The sequence below is a fragment of the Ceratotherium simum genome, chromosome 23 (assembly GCF_057802395.1).
Source record: "Ceratotherium simum simum isolate JZ-2026a chromosome 23, ASM5780239v1, whole genome shotgun sequence".
NCBI classification, from domain to species: Eukaryota; Metazoa; Chordata; class Mammalia; order Perissodactyla; family Rhinocerotidae; genus Ceratotherium; species Ceratotherium simum.
Genome location: NC_141922.1, coordinates 47,675,901 through 47,690,859, shown reverse-complemented (window position 1 = coordinate 47,690,859; position 14,959 = coordinate 47,675,901). Strand labels below are relative to the sequence as shown.

Genomic DNA, 14,959 nt, shown 5'->3' with positions numbered 1-14,959 from the left:
AGTCTTAGTTCTCTCTCCTCTTCCATCTGGAACATATCTGTATTCCTATCCTCTATAATGCTAATTCTTTCCTCCATAGTGTCAGCTCTGTTCTTTAAAGATTCCAGATTCTCCTTTATCTCTTCCATTGTGTTCTTCATCTCCATCAGCACTGATTGGTTTTTCTTTATGATTTCAATCTCTTTTGTGAAGAAACTCCTAATCTCATTGAATTATTTGTCTGTGTTGTCTCATATTTCGTTGAGTGTTTTTATGATAGCTATTTTGAAATCTCTGTTGTTTAGGTTATGGATTTCTGTGTCTTCAGAGTTGGTTTCTGGGTGCTTGTCATTTTCCTTCTGGACTGGTGATTTCATGTGCCTTTGCATTGTGGTTCCTGTGTTGGCTTTGTTTTTCCTCATCCTGGAAATATCTGGTTGCAGTTTCCCCCTACCGCCACTGTGTGGGGGTAAAGGGCTGTGTAATCTGAGCCCCCTGCGCTCTGCCGCGGCTGTTCGCTGTGATCCGCTGGTCACTTGGTCTGATCTGGTCGGCTGAGCTGCAGGGTCTGGTTTGCGGGGAGGGGGGGTGCTCTCTCTTTTGCCTGCTGTCTCCCTGGCGTGGGAGGCTTCTCATTCGCCCCTTGTTATCTGCTCTCTGGGGTGCTCAGATGTTGATGGTACCTGGTAGCAGTTCTGAGTCCTCTGTGTGGGAGTTTCCCACTGGCTGAGAAAGCCCAAAGACCTATGGTTTCCCCGAACAGGGCTGCCCCTTCCCCCTCTCCGGGAGCCATGCAGACGGGATCGCTGATCTGATGGGGAGGGAGAGGAGTTCTCCTTACCTCTCCCCACTTCCTCCGGGGGCCCAGCACATTCCACTCTCAGATGTGCGGCAGTGTGGATCTTTCCAATCTTGCTTTTCACTGTCTAGGATTCTGTTGTTGGTCTGTCACTGTTCCTTTTGTTGTATCTTATCGGGGGAAGAGTTTACAGGAAAGCTCACTCCACCATGATGCTGACGACCTGATTTTTCTTAAATTTTATTTTTCCTTCTTTTACATGTATTAATTAACAAAATGTACAGCAGCCTATCCAGATAGTATACTTGGTTTTGGACTAGCTTTGCTAATTGAGTCACATGGATTACTTTATACCAGGACGCTAGACTTCCTTCCACATAAGACCGTATGACAATTATGTAGTGATTACTGCAAGTTCTTTAGTTATCAAATACAGATATGACCCAAAAGGTGTTAGAATAGTGAATAAGCAAAAAGTGAAGCATTATTTATAGGAAATGCCTTAATTTTAACCACTCTTTCTTCCTTTCTCTCTCCATCTCTTCCTCTCTCCCTTCTCCTCCCTCCTTCCTTCTTTCCACCTTTTTTTGAACACTTAACATTTATTGAGTGCTTATTCTGTATCAGGTTTTGTTCTAGGTGCTAAACATTTCTTAACTCATTTAATACCTGCAATGACTCTGTAAGATGTGTTATTTTATTCCCATTTATAGTTATGGGTGGAAACTGAGGCATAGAGTTAGTCTTTTTAAATATATGGCATAGATGTTTTTAATTCTCACTTTTACAAATGAGAAACTATGGTTTATTAAATACCTTATAAGTGCTCTCTATCACTGTTTAAATTGACGTTTTACATAATTTTTTGTTGTTGTTTTAAGTGGTCTAGTGGGAAAACAGAAGGAGCTCTAGTTTAGTTGAAGTCCTGGTCACCTAGTGTAATACTTGGACAATTAGTGAGTCAGGATATTTTTACCACTACTCAGCTTTCTCCTCTGTAAAACAGATTGGATAATTATTACTCCAATATTTAGTAACAAAACAAGGTGTTAGATACAAAAGCTTCATGAAAAATATAAATTGCTTTACAAACGTACATGTTCTTTTTCATGCACATGAATGAACATATGATAGCCCAGATCATTTAAAGAATTTGGTGGAAATAATTTTCAGTTATTCAAGGAATCTGAGAGTAAGGGATAGTCAGAAGCAGCCCAAGGAAGCTTGAACCATATGGAGCCTGAGTCAGGGAAAGGGAGGAAGTGAAAGGTCACTGTTTAGGTAGAGTAATTATGGAAAATGAAGGGAAAAAAGAAAATAATTAAGAAATGTCTGTAGAGGGAATTGTGGATAGATGGGTGTCATTGGAAGTATGCCTAAGGTAATCTCACCAGCAGCCTCATTGCTCGAGGAAGAAAAGAAGAAATATGAATAATTCACCAACTGACGAAAGATAAAAGAAGAAAAGATCCTTTTGGTCAATAGACATGAAGAAACAGTTGATAAGTTTGAACTAAGTAGAAAAAAAAAAGCTGCAGTGTTCGTGCAGCTAAGTTATAATAAATTATCTGAAAACGTAAGGTTCTTAATGATCTTGCTGTCCTAGACTACATAATGTGTGAACTGAAAACAACAACAGTAAATTTTAAAACATTTTTATTTCCAGTCCTTTGATATTGTACTTGGCCAGTTACTGTCACCTCATCCTTCATCATCCAGTGTCCTTGGCCTGTCCAATCTCACTTCCTTCCATAACCACCGCTTGTTGACTGTTCTTTTACATATACTCTGACTAGGATCTCTTTTCCCGAAGCCATACAGAATCTTCATGCCCAACTCTAGTTCCACACCTCAATGAAGGATGCCCTGCTCAGAGGCTTTAATGCACACAGTAGCATTTAAAAACAGGCTGGATGTTGTTATTTTGCCATACACAATAAGGAGACTTTGTAAGTCTCCTTTTCCCGTCCGTCAAGATTGGAAATGCTTTCACCACCGGGATACATTACTTCTGCCACACCTGCAAACCCTTTCTACCCTTTCTCGACTCCTCTCCCCACCAGTACCTAACTTTTCACTGAGCACAAAGGTGATGCTTTGTTTATGGAATGAAACATTTTTGAGACCCACAAAAACAAGGTGAGTTGAGGGCATATTTAATACTTCTTTCAATTATGTCTGTCAGCTTTACTATTAGGGGGAAAAGAAGATGACCCATCATTTGACAAAATCAACTGGTATGGAAGCAAATGCACCTTTTTTCAGACGTGGGGAGGGTAGAGCAGGAGTAGAATGAGGCTTTCTTACTTGTCACTAGTGTGAGTAAAAGTTATATGCTGTTTAGATTTTAAAGTATATAAGAACCATATGGGTACATTTCTGTGTATTGTGTCCAGTCCTTCCTTAGAACAGTGGATGCATTTAAAGAATGTTTAAAAACACATTTCTAGTCATCAGTTGGAATTTATTAGGGCAGTGTTAGTATTTTTTGTTTTTTTTTTGCTGAGGAAGATTCACCCTGAGTTAACATCTGTTGCCAATCTTCCTATTTTGCTTGAGGGAGATTCGCCCTGAGCTAACATCTGTGCCAGTCTTCCTCTGTTCTGTATGTGGGTCGCCACCACAGCATGTCTGATGGGTGGTATAGGTCCATGCCCAGGATCCGAACCTGTGAACCTGGGACACCAAAGCAGAGTGTGCCAAACTTAACCATTAGGCCATGGAGCCGGCCCCCATTAGTATCCTTTTAAAACCACTTCTTGCTAGACTTATCTTGCTAGTTTTATGGAAGATTTCAACTTCATTTGTTAAAATTTCTTGTAGCAATCTTGTACTTTACTTTGGTGTTTTGTGAAGATAATATAAAGGTAACATGATTTGGAAATTTTGGAAAGCAATCTTTTTTTTCTTTTATTTATTTATTTATTTATTAAAATTTTTTGTTTATTGCAGTAACATTGGTTTATAACGTAAAAATTTCAGGTGTACATCATTGTACTTCTATTTCTGCATAGATTACATCATGTTCACCACCAAAATACAAATTACAACCCATCACCACACACATGTACCGAATTAACCCTTTCACACTCCTCCCTCCCCCCCTCCCCTCTGGTAACCACCAATCCAATCTCTGTCCCTATGTGTTTGTTTATTGTTGTTATTATCTACTACTTAATGAAGGAAATCATACAGTATTTGACCTTCTCCCTCTGACTTATTTCACTTTGCATTATACCCTCAATGTCCATCCACGTTGTCACAAATGGCTGGATTTCATCGTTTCTTATGGCTGAGTAGTATTCCACTGTGTATAGATACCACATCTTCTTTATCTATTCGTCCCTTGATAGGCACTTAGGTTGCTTCCAAGTCTTGGCTGTTGTGAATAACGCTGCAATGAACACAGGGGTGCATGTACCTTTACAAATTGGTGTTTTCAAGTTCTTTGGATAAATACCCAACAGTGGAATAGCTGGATCATATGGTAGTTCTATCCTTGATTTTTTGAGGAATCTCCATACTGTTTTCCATAGTGGCTGCACCAGTTTGCACTCCCACCAGCAGTGTATGAGACTTCCCTTCTCTCCACATCCTCTCCAACACATGTTGTTTCCTGTCTTGTTAATTATAGCCATTCTGACGGGCGTGAGGTGATATCTCATTGTAGTTTTGATTTGCATTTCCTTGATAGTTAGTGACTTTGAACAACTTTTCATGTGTCTGTTGGCCATCTGTATATCTTCTTTGGAGCAATGTCTGTTCAGGTCCTTTGCCCATTTTTTAATCGGGTTGTTAGTTTTTTTGTTGTTGAGATGCATGAGTTCTTTATATATTTTGGAGATTAAGCCCTTATCAGAAGTATGGTTTGCAAATATCTTCTCCCAATTGTTAGGTTGTCTTTTCGTTTTGTTGATGGTTTCCTTTGCTGTGCAGAAGCTTTTTAGTTTGATGTAGTCCCATTTGTTTATTTTTTCTATTGTTTCCCTTGCCCGGTCAGACGTGGTGTTTGAAAAGATGTTGCTAAGACCAATGTCGAAGAGCGTACTGCCTATGTTTTCTTCTAGAAGTTTCACAGTTTCAGGTCTTACATTCAAGTGTTTAATCCATTTGGAGTTAATTTTTGTGTATGGTGTAAGGTGAGGGTCTACTTTCATTTTTTTGCATGTGGCTATCCAGTTTTCCCAACACCATTTGTTGAAGAGACTTTCTTTTCCCCATTGTATGTTCTTGGCTCCTTTGTCAAAGATTAGCTGTCCATAGATGTGTGGGTTTATTTCTGGGCTTTCGATTCTATTCCATTGATCTGTATGTCTGTTTTTGTGCCAGTACCATGCTGTTTTGGTTACTATAGCTTTGTAGTATATTTTGAAATCAGGGAGTGTGATACCTCCAGCTTTGTTCTTTTTTCTCAGGATTCCTTTAGCTATTCGGGGTCTTTTGTTGTTCCATATGAATTTTAGGATTCTTTGTTCTATTTCTGTGAAAAATGTTCTTGGAACTTTGATAGGGATTGCATTGAATCTATAGATGGCTTTAGGAAGTATGGACATCTTAACTATGTTAATTCTTCCAGTCCAAGAGCACGGAATATCTTTCCATTTCTTTGTGTCTTCTTCAATTTCTTTCAGCAATGTTTTATAGTTTTTGGTGTACAGATCTTTCACCTCTTTGGTTAAGTTTATTCCTAGGTGTTTTATTCTTTTTGTTGCAATTGTAAATGGGATGGTATTCTTAATTTCTCTTTCTGCTACTTCATTGTTAGTGTACAGAAATGCAACTGATTTTTGTATGTTGATTTTGTATCCTGTAACTTCACCGTATTCGTTTATTACTTCTAAAAGTTTTCTGGTGGATTCTTTAGGGTTTTCTATATATAAAATCATGTCATCTGCAAATAGTGACAGTTTCACTTTTTCCTTTCCAATTTGGATCCCTTTTATTTCTTTCTCTTGCATGATTGCTCTGGCTAGGACTTCCAATACTATGTTAAATAGGAGTGGTGCCAGTGGGCATCCTTGTCTGGTTCCTGTTCTTAGAGGGATAGCTTTCAGTTTTTCACCATTGAGGATGATATTAGCTGTGGGTTTCTCATATATGATCTTTATTATGTTGAGGTACTTTCCTTCTATCCCCATTTTATTCAGAGTTTTTATCATAAGTGGATGCTGTATCTTGTCAAATGCTTTCTCTGCATCTATTGAGATGATCATGTGATTTTTATTCTTCATTTTATTAATGTGGTGTATTATGTTGATTGATTTGTGAATGTTAAACCATCCCTGCATCCGTGGAATAAATCCTGCTTGATCGTGGTGTATAATCTTTTTAACGTATTGTTGTATGCAATTTGCTAGTATTTTGTTTAGGATTTTTGCATTGATGTTCTCAGTGATATTGGCCTGTAATTTTCTTTTTTTGTGTTGTCCTTGTCTGGTTTTGGTATCAGGGTAATGTCAGTTTTGTAGAATGAGTTAGGGAGCTTCCCCCACTCCTCAATTTTTTGGAAGAGTTTGAGAAGGATAGGTATTAAGTCTTCTTTGAATGTTTGGTAGAATTCACCAGGGAAGCCGTCTGGTCCTGGACTTTTATTTTTGGGGAGGTTTGTGATTACTGTTTCGATCTCCTTACTGGTGATTGGTCTATTCAAATTCTCTACTTCTTCTTGATCCAGTTTTGGAAGGTTTTATGATTCTAAGAATTTATCCATTTCTTCCAGATTGTCGAATTGGTTGGCATATAGCTTTTCATAGTATTCTCTTATAATCTTTTGTATTTCTGAGGTGTCTGTTGTAACCTCTCCTCTTTCATTTCTGATTTTACTTATTTGTGCCTTCTCTCTTTTTTCTTGGTGAGTCTAGCTAAAGGTTTGTCTATTTTGTTGATCTTTTCAAAGAACCAGCTCTTGGTTTTATTAATTTTTTCTATTGTTTTTGGTCTCTATTTCATTTATTTCTGCTCTGATTTTTATTATTTCCCTTCTTCTACTGATTTTGGGCTTTGTTTGTTCTTCTTTTTCCAGTTCCTTTAGGTGCATTGTTAGATTGTTTATTTGAGATTTTTCTTGTTTGTTGAGATAGGCCTGTATTGCTATAAACTTCCCTCTTAGAACCGCTTTTGCTGTATCCCATAAATTCTGGCATGTCGTATTTTCATTTTCATTTGTCTCCAGGTATTTTTTGATTTCTTCTTTGATTTCTTCGTTAACCCAGTCATTGTTCAGTAGCATTTTGTTTAATCTCCACGTATTTGTGGCTTTTCTGATTTTCTTCCTATAGCTGATTTCTAGTTTCATACCGTTGTGGTCAGAAAAGATGCTTGGTATTATTTCAATCTTCTTAAATTTATGGAGACTTGTTTTATGGCCTAATATGTGATCAGTCCTGGAGAATGTTCCATGTGCATTTGAAAAGAACGTGTATTCTTTGGTTTTTGGATGGAATGCTCTATATATCTCTACTAGGTCTATCTGTTCTAGTGTGTTGTTTAAGGCCAATGTTTTCTTATTGATCTTCTGTTTGGATGATCTATCCGTTGGTGTAAGTGGAGTGTTAAAGTCCCCTACTATTATTGTGTTACTGTCTATTTCTGTTTTTGTGTCTGTTAATAATTGGTTTATATATTTAGGTGCACCTACATTGAGTGCATAGATATTTACAAGTGTTATATCCTCTTGTTGGATTGTTCCCTTGATCATTATGTAATGCCCTTGTCTCTTTTTACAGTTTTTGTTTTAAAGTCTATTTTGTCTGATATGAGTACTGCTACCCCAGCTTTCTTTTCATTGCCATTTGCGTGGAGTATCTTTTTCCATCCCTTCACTTTCAGTTTGTGAGTGTCTTTAGGTCTGAAGTGTGTCTCTTGTATGCAGCATATATATGGGTCTTGTTTTTTTATCCAGTCAGCCACCCTATGCCTTTTACTTGGAGCATTTCGTCCATTGACGTTTAAAGTAGCTATTGATAAGTATGTACTTACTGCCATTTTTTAACTTTTTTTTTTTTCCTCAGTGTTTTAGTCGTCCTTCTCTGTTCCTTTCTTCTTCTATACAGAATTGATGGTCACTTTAGTTTGACCTCTGTCTGAAAGCTGTACTCTTTAACTCCCCTCCTCCCTCATGTTTTTGATATCATATCTAACCTCTTTTTTGTGCATTTGTATCCATTACTTTCTAATCATGGAAATAGATAATTTTTCCTATTTGTGGTCTTCTCTTTTCTCCTTAAATCAGTCCCTTTAACATTTCTTGTAGCACTGGTTTCTTGGTGACAAACTCCTTTAATTTTTGCTTATCTGGGAAAATTTTGATCTCTCCTTCCATTTTGAATGATAACCTTGCTGGGTAGAGTATTCTTGGCTGTAAGTTTTTTCCTTTTAGCACTTTAAATATATCGTGCCATTCTCTTCTAGCCTGTAAGGTTTCTGCTGAGAAGTCAGCTGATAGCCTTATGGGGTTTCCTTTGTATGTAACTTCATATTCACTTGCAGCTTTTAGGATTCTCTCTTTATCTTTAATTCTGGACATTTTGATTATGATGTGTCTTGGTGTGGGCCTCTTTGGGTTTATCTTGTTTGGGGCTCTCTGTGCTTCCTGTACCTGGATGTCTGTTTCCTTCCTTAGGTTAGGGAAGTTTTCATCTATTATTTCTTGAAATAGATTCTCTGACCCCTTGTCTCGTTCTTCTCCTTCTGGGACACCTATAACACGGATGTTAGTGCGCTTGATGTTGTCCCACAGGTCCCTTAGACTGTCCTCACTCTTTTTAATTCTTTTCTCTTTTACCTGTTCAGCTTGGGTAATTTCTTCTAGTCTTTCGTCCAGCTCACAGATCTGTTCTTCTGTATCCTCTACTCTGCTTTTGAGTCCCTCTAATGAATTTTTCATTATTCAGAATTCCAGTATTGTATTCTTCATTTCTGATTGGTTCTTTTTTATATCTTCCATTTCTTTGTTGACATTCTCACTGAGTTCATCTATTCTTCTCCCCAGATCAGTGAGCATCCTTAACACTCTTAGTTTGAACTCTCTGTCAGGTAGGTTGCTCATTTCTGTTTCACTTAGTTCCTTTTCTGGGGTTTTGTCCTGTTCCCTTACTTGGAATGTATTCTTTTGCCTCCTCATTTTGCCTCTTTCCCTGTGCTTGTGTCTACGTATTAGGTAGGTCAGCTACGTCTCCTGCTCTTGGATAGGTGACCTTATGTAAGTGATGGCTTAGGAGGCTTCCAGTGTGCTTCCCTCAGTTCTCAATGTTCCAGGGGTGACCCCTATGTGGGCTACGTGTGTCCTTCTGTTGTGGCCTGTTTGCTCTCCCTGTAGGCACCCAGGGAGGCTGAGTTATGCTCCTGGCCAGCTGTTGTAATGCTCAGCTGCTTGTAGTTGTTGTGGGCCCTTCAGTCTCTTTATCAGGTGTGGGGAGCCCCAGCACAGTTGGCTGCAAGTTCTAATACCACATTTGTGTTGCAGTATTTCTTTTAAGTGAGTAGGCCCCCAGTGTGGCAGGTTGTTAGGCTCAGGGCCTTACAATTGCTGTAAGCCTCTAGCCTATTAGGTCTCTTGTCAGCTCTCTGAGGATTGCAGCTGGGTGGGGCTGGCCTCAGGCACAGGAGCACCCAATTGTTTGAGGCTTTGGAAGGTGGGGCAAACCCCCTATATGGGTCTTTGAGAAGCACAAGTCTTCTGCAGCTGACAAGCCCTGCTGCCCACAGGTCCACACCCACAGTCAACACAGTCCTGCCCCGTGTGAGCACCCCGACCTCCCCAAGCGGATCCAGTCTCTCCACGGCGGCAGCCCCACACACTCCACCACTGCCCCACACTCTCTACCCGCTCCTTGTGCACACCCTGCCCCGCTTAAGTCGGCTCAGTTGCCAGGCTGCAGAGAATCCAGTCACCAATCTATGCAGGCCCACAAGTTGCCTGAGGGCTTGTTGTTGGGTGGGGCCAGTCTCTAGGGTGGGCTGCCTGCCCTGGCTGAGCTGGATTAAATCGGTGCTCTAGCGGGTGGGGCAGACCCTGGGCTAGCAGGCCTCAGGGAGAACTCCAATGGCGTCTGTGTCAGCACGCTCACACCAGGCCACAACAACGGCCGCCGCCAACGTCCCAGTCCCTGGAGAGGTCTCACCCCTCACCGAGATGCACTCAGGGCCTCTTAGGTGAGTCTCTTTTCACCAAAGCACTGTGCACCTTTCTTTCTGGTGATTTTAGGATGCTTTCTGAAACGGGTGAGTTTGCGCGTGGGCCCTTTAAGAGCCGGTTTTAGTTTCTTTGTGAGCCAGCTTTTCTGGGGGTGCTCCCCAATGCTTTAGTAGCAGGCAAAGTCAGATATTATGCCGCTGGTCTCGATTGTGCTGGGTCCACAAAATGCCCACAGCGGGGGCGCTCCCCGGCTCAGGGCCCCGCGCCTCCAGGGAGGCTGCGTACCTGTGAGCTGCTCCCGGTGGCCGTGAAGCTGGCGGCTTGTGAAGGCGGCATTTTTCTCTCCAGAAGGGAGTCTCTGCCTCTTCTACCCCAGTTAGGATTGTCCGTTGTTGCAGGAGTTCCTCTTATCCAGTTTTCAGTTCTGTCTCAGGGGTAATTTTTCCACGAGTAGTTGTAAATTGGCTGTGTCCACGGGAGGAGGTGAGTTCAGAGTCTGCCTACGCCGCCATCTTGACTCCGCCTCTCTTTTTTTTCTTTTAAATTATGCAGTTGGAAATTTCTTGGAGAGGCAATTTTACATAGTGGTTGAGAGTGGTTAAGAGTAGGCTCTAGAACCAAATTGTCTGGTTCTGATCCTGCTTATACCACTACTAGTTGTGTGAACTTGGGTAAGTTACCTCTCTGTGCCTCAGTCTCTTCTGTAATTGAGGATAATAATAGAATCTCCCTCCTAGGATTGCTGTGATGATTAAATGAACTGGTGCCTTAAAGTGTTAAGAACAGTGCCTAGCCCAGACTGGTGCTCAATAAGTGTTAACTATTAAAGAAAATGTTAGGTTCCTCCATAATGTTCTTTTAAGAAGAGTTGTTCTATGCTTTTAAGTCATTTAATCCTCCTTTGAGTAACTTTTTAGTGCATTGATGATTTTTAGATTTAAATTCAATCTGGGCTCTTATCAAAAAGCGGCTGAGAGACAGGGTCCTCTGTGCCCTCATCAAAAAGAGAAGTGCAGAGTTTTCTCTTCTTTCTGTGATTGTTAGTAAGATTAATTGCTGGCAATAATAGTAGAAGAGTTAAAGCTGCAAACAATAGCTCAATTGTGTGTTTAGGAAGTACAAGGAATTCAGTGTTGCTTATATGTGGTGTATAATGCCTGGAGAGGCAAGAGAAGAGGTGGAGGGATGTGGACTTTACCCTCTGGAGATGGGTAAAGTTAAACTGAAAGATCTTAAGAAGAGATATTTTCAGAGTGGAGATTGAAGCATGATTAATGACTGCTGGGAGAGCCCAATGAAGAGAAGCGTTGAAGGAGAAAGAAGAGATGAACCAATGAAGAAATGTTCTAGTCTCAGGAGCTGTGAATCAGAAACACAGGTGGAGAGGCTTACTCTGGATATTGAAAGAGTTGATGAATGATATTGAGTGCCCTGGTGAAATTGTGGATGCATCTTTCTGATGGCGTTCACCCACAGTTTGTAACAGTATTAAAATTCCCTCTATGTAAGACTGGAAAAGGCCATTCTGGAATTGAGGGGTTGCAGGGTGGATATCTTGAGAGAATATGGTGGCTATGAATTGAGTGATTCATTCATGTAGTAGTCTAGGCTGTAAATAGACATGTTAGTCTAGGGGGGAATAATAAGCCTCAAGAATACGGGAGATAAAGCACCCAGAATTTATAGTGAGATCTCAAAGAGCACAGGTAGCATGAGGGGTGAGAGCACTGGAGGGACAGCATCGAGGGTGAGGCAGTGTATTCGGTGTTGTGGAGTGATGACAGAGCTCAGGTTGTGCTCAACTGGGTGACAGTGAAGTTGTTGGGGATGAGATCGTGGAGCTGTAAGATCTATGGACTTTGTCCACCTGGGCGTTGAAATCTACCAGGATGATGGGAGAAGTTGGGTTTGAGATGTGGATACAGACGTTTTTGTAGGTTTAAGACCATGAGTCAGATTTCAGCGAAAGTGCCAGAGTACTAGGCAGCCAGAGATAACATCAGTTGAAGTTATAGATGTGGTTAAAAAACTAGATATTATCAGTTTCAAAATGGGGCTTTTTGCCTGAAGGTAAAAGAGTACTAGGTAGAATCAACAGCAACAGTTAGTTAATAAGTAATCTTTAGACTTTAATGACATTTTCTATACACTCTCTGTTTTCCTGTTTTGCAGATGATAAATCTAGGGCCTAGAGCAGGAAGTGACTTGGTCAAGGTCCCACAGCTACGCAGCTAGTAAATAGTGGAGTCAGTATTTGAGCCCGGGTGTCTTTACACTATTCCACCTCTGTTGGTCATTGGAACTAAAAGTGTTTATTATTTTAATTTTCATAATTTGGATTGAAACCAGCTTTTAGAAATTTTGAGTCTTCTTTTGAAATTGGAACATAATCTTACACATATTTTATCATTTTTAATAGACAGTGATTTTTAGTATTTCTTTGTTACTATTTTTTCCCATTTTGAAATAAGAAAGGATGAACTAGCATAATATTTATTTCATCCCTTGCTGCCTTTCTCCATTTACTTGACCTCACTAAATAACATACATTCATTTCTGTTGTCTGCCCTGGGATGTTAGAAATTTGCCATTTCCAAACCTCCTCTCTAGGTTAAACAATTATTCTAATTTAAATACTTGGCCTTCCTACAAAAAGAAAAATCTGTCTGTGACTAACCTTGGGACTCTAGGAATTGTTTACTTTGAACTTTTAGCACCACTGCGCATCCTTTGAACTCCAGCTGTCTTGTTTCACTGTGCAGCAGTCATCCTGTGGGAACAGTGCCGTTTCAAATTTTTACCTCCTTTTTACACTCAGGGAGAATTAAAAGCAGCAGTATCTCATTATAAGCAGTGGGCTACCCAAAGTTTCTAGGCTGAGAAAATAAAACTTGGAGAAAGAGAAGAAGGTAATATCTTTCATTTTCTGTACCTGAATTATATAATAATGGCTTAACTCCTCCTCTCCCACACTTCGATAAACATTTCTGTCAAATCTGATCAAAAGATAGAGCACTTTCCATTGGAGCTTTTGGTTTGTATAAGTAATTGTCAGTTTTTAAAGTCATTTTTATAATTTTGCTGTGAGAATGATGCAGTTAGCATCCGTTGTCTGTGCTGTAATGGTGTACACTAATGGTCTACAGCCCTGTCTTTCACAGAGTGATTTTGGAAGCAACATAATTTTCAGAGATCTGAAAGGCTGAGTTTGATATATAAAAGGAGTTACCATAAGGACTAACAACCATTCTTATTTCTCGTATCCTCAAAATGGTACTCCTGCCCCCTCTTCCACTCCTATGTTGTCCAGGATGTGCTGAGTTTTGTTTCTGCTCTGGAAAATGCAGAGGGAAAGAGAAACTAAATATATGAGGAGAAAAAAAAATATCTGATAAAATATCTTTATTGTAGTCCTTCAAACTTGTAGTCTTTTAAATTTGTTAAAGTATGTACTATTTTATAAAATATATATTTTGATCCTTTTGCAAATATTAAATTTACAGTATTATCTTATTCAGTGTTATGGCTAAATGAGAAGTAGAAGAATCACTGGTTTCTCAGGAGCTAAAGATTATTATTTTAAACTTGCATTCATTTGGTCAATTGATTGAGAAACTACTATGTCCCAGGCACTACTGATTACATACATTTGTGTCACTTTTTAGTATAGCTTTGTATAGTCAATTATTTTCAAAAGAAATTCAGAAAATAAGAAAAAATGTTATGTATTTACTGACACATTTGCCATTTTTGACATCCATCATTCCATCTGAAGGTCTCAGTTTCTATTAAGTATCATTTTCATTTTGCCTGAAGAACTTTCTTCAGTACTTCTTGTAGTGCAGGTCTCCTAGCAGTGGATTCTTTCAGCTTTTGTTTGTCAAAAAATACCACCTTCGTTTTTGAAGGATATTTCCACTGTGTACAGGATGCAGGGTTGGCAGATTTTTTTTTCTTTCAGCACCTTAAAGATACCATTCCATTGTTCTCTAGCTAACATTGTTTCTGACGATGTCAGTGAATACTTTTATCTTTGTTCCCGTATTTATATTGTTTATTTTTTTCTCTGATCACTATTAAGATTTCTCTTTATCACTGGTTTTGAGTGATTGATTATAATGTCATTATGATATGAAATTTTCTTTGTATTTATCCTGCTTGGCATTTGTTTAGCTCCCTGAATCTATAGATTATAGTTTTTATCAAATATGGAAAATTTTCAATCTTTATTTCTCCAAGTGACTTTTCTGCCCCTTCCTTCTGGGAACCGATTATACATGTGTTAGCACGCTACATATTTGTTCCACAGCTCACTGCGGCTCTGTCCTTCTGTTTTTCCTCAACTGTTTCCCCCCTCTGTCCTTTGTTTTGGATGGTTGATGTTGCTGTGTCTTTAAGACATGCATCTTTTCTTCTGCAACTAAGCTCACACATTTAATTTTTCATTTCGGATGTTGTATGTTTTAGCTTTAGAAATTCTATTTGGTTCTACTTTCGTATTTTTCACTTTTCTCATTTTACTCATTTTCCTTGAAATCTTTCAGCATATTTATACTATCATTTTAAAGGTCTTTGTCTGCCAATTCTATCTTTATCATTTCTGAGACTAACTGATTTTTCTCCTGTTTTTGTTTCTTTTTATGTGTAGTAATTTTTGACTGCATGCCATGAATGTTATGTTGTTGACTGTGTGTGTGTGTGTGTGTGTATGTGTGCACGCATGTGTGTATTTTAATTTTCCCTTGAACTGTGTTGACTTTTATTTTGGCAAACAGTTAAGTTACTTGTGGATCAACTCACTCATTTCAGTGTTCATTTTTAAACTTTATGTGGGCGAATCTAGAGTAGCCTTTACTTTTGGGTTAATTTAACCCTCCTCCTGAGGCATGGCCTTTTTGAACTCTCCACTGAAAGCCCTGGATGTTCAACAAAGCTGCTGAAAGGTCACGTTCTCTCCCAGCTCTGTGTGGCCTCTGGGAATTGTTTGGCTTCCAGCTCCCTGGCGGTTGTTCTTTGTCTGGCCTCATGGAATTTCACCCTGAACA

The 14,959-nt window shown here is 39.4% G+C and overlaps 1 protein-coding gene across 1 annotated transcript in view; it reads left to right on the top strand.

The window, feature by feature from the left end:
- DECR1 (2,4-dienoyl-CoA reductase 1) overlaps positions 1-14,959 on the top strand; it is a 51,141-nt gene that overhangs the window by 27,131 nt on the left and 9,051 nt on the right. The window lies entirely within an intron of this gene.